This window comes from Entelurus aequoreus, linkage group LG11 (genome assembly GCF_033978785.1).
Source record: "Entelurus aequoreus isolate RoL-2023_Sb linkage group LG11, RoL_Eaeq_v1.1, whole genome shotgun sequence".
In the NCBI taxonomy this organism is placed as follows: domain Eukaryota; kingdom Metazoa; phylum Chordata; class Actinopteri; order Syngnathiformes; family Syngnathidae; genus Entelurus; species Entelurus aequoreus.
In genome coordinates, this window is record NC_084741.1 from 31,147,569 (window position 1) to 31,153,568 (window position 6,000).

Genomic DNA, 6,000 nt, shown 5'->3' on the forward strand with positions numbered 1-6,000 from the left:
AGAGACAGCGCACAGTGCATGTGGATCACATGTTACCATGAGTTGCCATCATCAGAACCCAGATCACCCACAACCAAAACCTCACCAGTGATCCGCAGGTACCCAGAAAGGTTTCGAGCACCACCACAAAAACTGACTCTCTGAAGACAGTATATACATCTGTGTGAAAGGTGAACAAATACTGTTTATATAATACGTATGTTCTTGTTTACAAATAAGGGTTAAGAGTTCAGTACTAAAAAAAAGTTTTTTTAATTGAGCCTGCTGGATTTTTTGGTTGTGTTGTTTTTTATTTTTGAGTAATTTCTACATTTCTAAAAGGGGAGGAATGTAATAGAGTGATCTAAGTTGTTTGTTGGCATCTCCTGGTGAATGTTGGATATAGTGTTCTGTGGTTACTTTTTGGTTGGCCAACGATTTATTGCGCTACCTGACGGCAAGTGTGTGAGTCTGTTCTGAAGTTTGAAGTAAAGAGACGTAACTTCATCACCTCGCATGGTTATTGACTCCAACCCAGAATATTACACTTAATGTTCTAACAGAGAAACTTTTTTTTTGTTGCAAATAATCATTAACTTAGAATTTAATGGCAGCAACACATTGCAAAAAAGTTGGCACTCGGGCATTTTTACCACTGTGTTACATGGCCTTTTCCAACTTCACTGGTTTTGGGTTTTGTATACCGGTTTGTTTTGGTGTGAATGCGACACAAAGTGAACAGTTAGATAGCAGTTTTGTTGCTGATGTTGCTTTGGTGTGGTAATCAGTTTTCCTTAATAAAATTATTATTGATGCAGAACAGCTTCTCCTCCTTAAAACGTCTCATCTGACGTCGTCATTGTTTTATCTGTTGTGACCACTTGTTGAAAACAGTAGAGAATGCATTGTTATTGTAGAGTTTAAGTTGGATTTTGGATTTTGATTGTGTGCATGGCATGCACTGGCTTATTGAAATTATTTAAATTAGAAAATTATATGACTTGTGGATTTGTTTTAATTCGGATTCATTTGTGTGTGTATATATATATATATATATATATATATATATATATATATATATATATATATATATATATATATATATATATATATATATATATATAAATAAAATAGTTCAGTGTGTGCATAATCATTTTGTCATAGAGACTACTAGAGGCTATGTGTGGGTCCCAGCCGGCTGAAGGCCCATAGAATTGTCATCACCTTTCCCCTCTAAACAATGGCCCTGCTCATATATGTCAAACTCAAAACCCAGGGCCAAATCTGGCCCAACACATAATCTTATGTGGCCCGCGAAAGCCTGGAATTAATGTGTCTTTTCTTTCCAATGTCAACATTGATAACTTCCTGCTTCCGATAACTTATCTGTATTCGTTATTCTTTCAATGTAGATTTAGTTTGTGAACACCTGGAGATAAGAAAGAGTCAAACAATGGTGAAAATGATAAATTATACTTTGATTTGTCCTAACCAAATATTGATTTATTGAGAAGTTTATTGACATCTAAAATAATTTAATCCATGTGTGATGGACCCGAGTGGTGGAATATTAAAATCTAATAAAAATGTTGCTTAAAACAAATATAAATATTAGGAACCCAATGTAGTGAGAGCAGCTGTCCAAAATAAGGGAAGATGATTATGCTTGTTCGCACTTTATTACAATACACATTAAACCGTCCAGTTGTCAATACTAAAAATACCAATTGGTAACCAATATTATGGTGAGGGTACAGCCGCGACAGGCGTAGTGGGTCAGCCTCCTGGCTCCTGCACACAGAATTAAAACGGAGGCAGGCCACGGGTATAAAATAATTTACCTCGACCACCTGTTCTGATGCCACACTTACACGCAAGGCAGGGTTTCCCCTGCCCCTGTGTAGTTCCGCGTCGAAGTATTGGGTACGCCCACTCTCCTCGCCTGTCGCCGGTCACTCGCGGGACCTACGTGGCCGTACCCGTCCCGTCTCGCTCCGCCTCTTGGTCGCTCCCGGGGGTCGCCGCAGGTCTCTTGGTCCCAATCGCCCCCTGTCCACAGAACCACACAGATAGTGTACAACGCACGAGCCCGCAAGCCCACAGCCCAAGGCAGTTGGTTGCCCCCAGAGATCCACAACACACGTCACTTACTTCGGAGGCAGAGTTTCCTCTGCCCCTGCGTGTTGTAGGCTTCTTGGGGCTCACTGCGGTAGCCTGCGGGGTCTGCTGTGTAGTCCGGGGTTCCTTCCCAGCCTGCGTGCGTTCACCCGGTCCTCCTTGTCAAGCCTGTCGATTCTTCCCCGATCGCTCTGCTGTCGCTTCCCTCCTCGTCGATCCTGCCTGTTCTCTTTTAAATGGGTGCAGTCCTAATGCTCCACAGGTGCGTTTAACTTAAGGTGTCGTTTGAGTGGGCACTTCGGTTGTTAGGGGCAACAAGCTAAAAAGGGGCAACGTCTTAAAATACCAGCAAAGTCCACAAGGAGTAAAAACATGCAATTAAAAGACAATCAAATTCTAAAATGTAAAAACATGCAATAAAAAATCCACAGCAATAAAACATTATAAGACATGCATGGCAATGAAACAAAAAAATTCAATCCCCTACTTGTGTCCCATCACACATGTAATGCTTTAAAAAGGCAAATGGATGGCACAAAAAGCCAAAAGGCTTGTTTCCAGTGCGGTCCATTAAATATTCCTCACATTTGATACATTCAATAATAAAATATATATAACCTGTAACATGTATATAAAAAATGACGTTAAAAAATTGGGGGTGGGGTATACACTATGTACATGACACTATGTACATGACTATGCACATGTTGACACCCAGAGTGTGCAAAACAGAATGAGAAAATATATATACACTATAACCATATGTAAACCTGTTTGATGCTTCGGAAAGTTGCTGGGGATCAATTTTGTTTCAGATCAGGGGTAGTGCATTCCACTGTGTGGTGGCAAAATAGTTGAATGCATTTTTTCCCATATGAATTTGGGGGGGACGAGGTCTGAGGAACTCCCTCTCGTGTAGTACCTGTGAGCATCACTTACTCTGGTGAAATAGTTTGACAGGTACTTGGGGACAGTTTCTCTGAGTATTTTGAATACCAGGCACATTGCAATTTGGTGTACTCTTTCCTCAACTTTAAGCCATCCCAATTTGGTAAAGTGGGCTTGAGTTAGGTGAGTCCTGTATGGGAGGTTGAGCAGGAGTCTCACCAGCTTGTTTTGGGAAGTTTGCAGTTTTGTTTTTAGTGGCTTGGGGATACTGGTGAACCATGAGGTGCAGGCGTAGTCAAAATGACACTGTATGAGGGCACCGGCAAGGGTCTTAAGGGTATCCCTGTTGATAAACGCAGAAATCCTTGGTGATTGCTTTTAATGCCATTTTTTCACCCGAGAAAGTGCTGTCCAATACACAACCTAGGTAAATTACCTTGTCCTTGCTGGTGATTATGGTATCACCTGCTTTAATCGTAAAGCCTGGAGATTTACCTAGGTTGTGCCTAAACCCAAATAGTATGGACTCTGTTTTACCCAGGTGTAATGACAGTTTGTTATCGGAAAGCCAGAGACAGAGATTACTTTGTTCTGTGCTGAGTGCACTTTCAACCTTCAATTTGTCCCTGTCCGAGGCCAGGATTGCAGAATCGTCCGCGAACAGGAACAAAATGCTGTTACATGCTGATTTCATGTCGTTAATGTAAATCAAGAATAACAATGGTCCCAGAATGCTCCCCTGTGGGACACCACAGTTCACCTTAAGGGGAGAGGGCAGTGATCCATTTACCTCGACCACCTGTTCTCTATCCTCAAGGTAAGATTTCATCCAGTTTGTGGCTGCGCTGTCAAAACCGATTGCCCTCAACTTGTTTAACGGTATTGAGTGGTTAACTGTGTCGAATGCCTTTTGAAGGTCGAGCATAACCATTCCACAGTACTTGCCCATGTCTATCTCTCGCCTGATGTAGTCAGTTAGGTACAGTAGGCATGTATCAGTGGAATGTGATTTTCTGAATCCTGATTGAAATTCGAAAAGGAGCTCGCGATTTGATAGATAATGATCTATTTGCTCATATATTAACCTCTCCATAACCTTTGAGATGGAGCAAAGGATGGAAACAGGGCGGTAGTCTAATTTGTTTCCTTTTTTATACAGAGGTGATATTCTCGCGAGCTTGAATTCTTGTGGGACATGACACTGATTGATGGACAAGTTGGTGATATGAGGAACCATTGGGGCAATCGCGACAGCTGCGTCTTTGAGAAATCCGGTGGGAATATTATCATGTTCTGTGGCTTTGTTTGGCTGCAGCTAGCTGAGTTTCTTTAACACATCATCAGTTTTAATTTTGACAAACTTGAAGTCATCCTCACGTACCCCTTTGTTTTTGTAAAAGTCTTGGATGTGCTGTTCACCGTGGAGGCCTGAATGTGAGGGCAATTTGCTTACTAACGTGGAAGCGATGGTTGAGTAAAAGCTGTTAAAGCAAATTGCCACATTCAATTTGTTTGTGATGAGTGAGCCGTTTATTTTCAAGTTGAGGTTGGTGGTTATTGTTTTGAGACTGCTGTGGCCCAATTGTTTCAGCGTCTTCCAGAGTTTTTGCGGGCAATTTTAATTTTCAGCTATTTTTTTTGTTGAAGTAACTGGATTTGGCCTTTCTGATCATATTAGTTACTTCGTTTCTTAGCTTTTTATATTCTTTAAGGAGCTGTTCAGTCCTGTTTTTAGTGAACTTAGCATGTTTGTCATTTCTAAGTTTCATGGCTTCTATTATGTCTGCATTGATCCAGGGTTCTGTTCTGGATTTTACCCTGGAAGCTTTCATGGGTGCTAGCTGGTCAGATACATGCAGGAAGTTGGATTTGAAGAATGCCCATCCTTTTTCAACCGATGAGCAATTCAGTACATTTGACCAGTCCAGTCTCTCCAGGGCTGCTGTTAGAGCTTCACTGGTGTACTTTTTCATCGATCTGAATCTTATTGTGTTGTGACAATCTGATACAGATTTCTGAATTTTACGTGTGCAGAAAATTATGAAGTGATCACTTATTCCGCACTCGATTACACCGCTTCTGGAGATCTTAGTCCGGTCTGATGTCAAAATCAAATCAATGACGGTTTGAGCAGCAGGGCACACCCGTGTGAATTGAGTGATCAGCTGTTTCAGGCTATGTAGCTTACAGTAATTACTGAAGGATTTGCAGATAGGAGTATCTTTTTTCAGGATGTTGATGTTCAAATCACAGATCAGTATCACTTCAGAATTGCATAAATCAGTTGATCCCTCGTTTAGCTGTTCATAAAATGAGTTTTGAGTTGGGGGTCTGTACAGGAAGCCAATTAACAGTGGTTTGGTTTTGGGGAAAATTATATCGAGTAACACTGCCTCTATATCACTTTGCTCCAAATCATCCCGTACATTAAAACAGATATCAAATCTTACATACGTACAAACCCCTCCCCCACGTCGATTTATATCCCTTCTGACTACTGTGTAATTGACAATTTCTATCTCAGAGTCCTCAATAGAAATATCAAGTCTGGTCTCAGAAAACGACATCATTCCCACCTTACCATTTCCAAAGATCAGTTTGAGTTTGTCAATGTTACGGAGAAGACTGCTTACATTCATGTGGATTATATGCAGTCCTCTGGCAGACAAAATGTTTTCCATGTCTTGTGACAACAATGTTTCTTTTCCAACGGTTGTGTGGTTGGGTGCCGCCGAAGACATTACTCCATCATTGTCTGTTGCGCCATTGTTCGTGTTGTTGTTGTTGTCCCTGTAGTGGCTCATCGTAGCCGGCGAGGCCATTGTTGTTGTGGGGAGTCTCCATGACGACGGTGTCCATCTGGTTCTCGTTTCATTAGCCTGCAGCCTGTTGCGAGATGCAGCCGATGTTCTGGGTTACCCTCTGGGCAGCGTCCCTGGGTTGTTCCATGACGATGGTGTCTCGGTACCGGGGGTCGTGTCGTTTTTTGCCGGTTGTTCTGGTCCCGTGCGTCTC

At 41.8% G+C, this 6,000-nt stretch overlaps 1 long non-coding RNA gene across 1 annotated transcript; it reads right to left on the reverse strand.

The window, feature by feature from the left end:
* Positions 1-1,749: 1,749 nt before the first annotated feature.
* On the reverse strand, positions 1,750-3,360 carry LOC133660624 (uncharacterized). Its single transcript, XR_009827850.1, has 3 exons — positions 2,131-3,360; positions 1,851-2,028; positions 1,750-1,770 (listed from the first exon to the last, which is right to left on the reverse strand). It is a non-coding gene; the product is annotated as an uncharacterized LOC133660624 (long non-coding RNA).
* Positions 3,361-6,000: the final 2,640 nt, after the last annotated feature.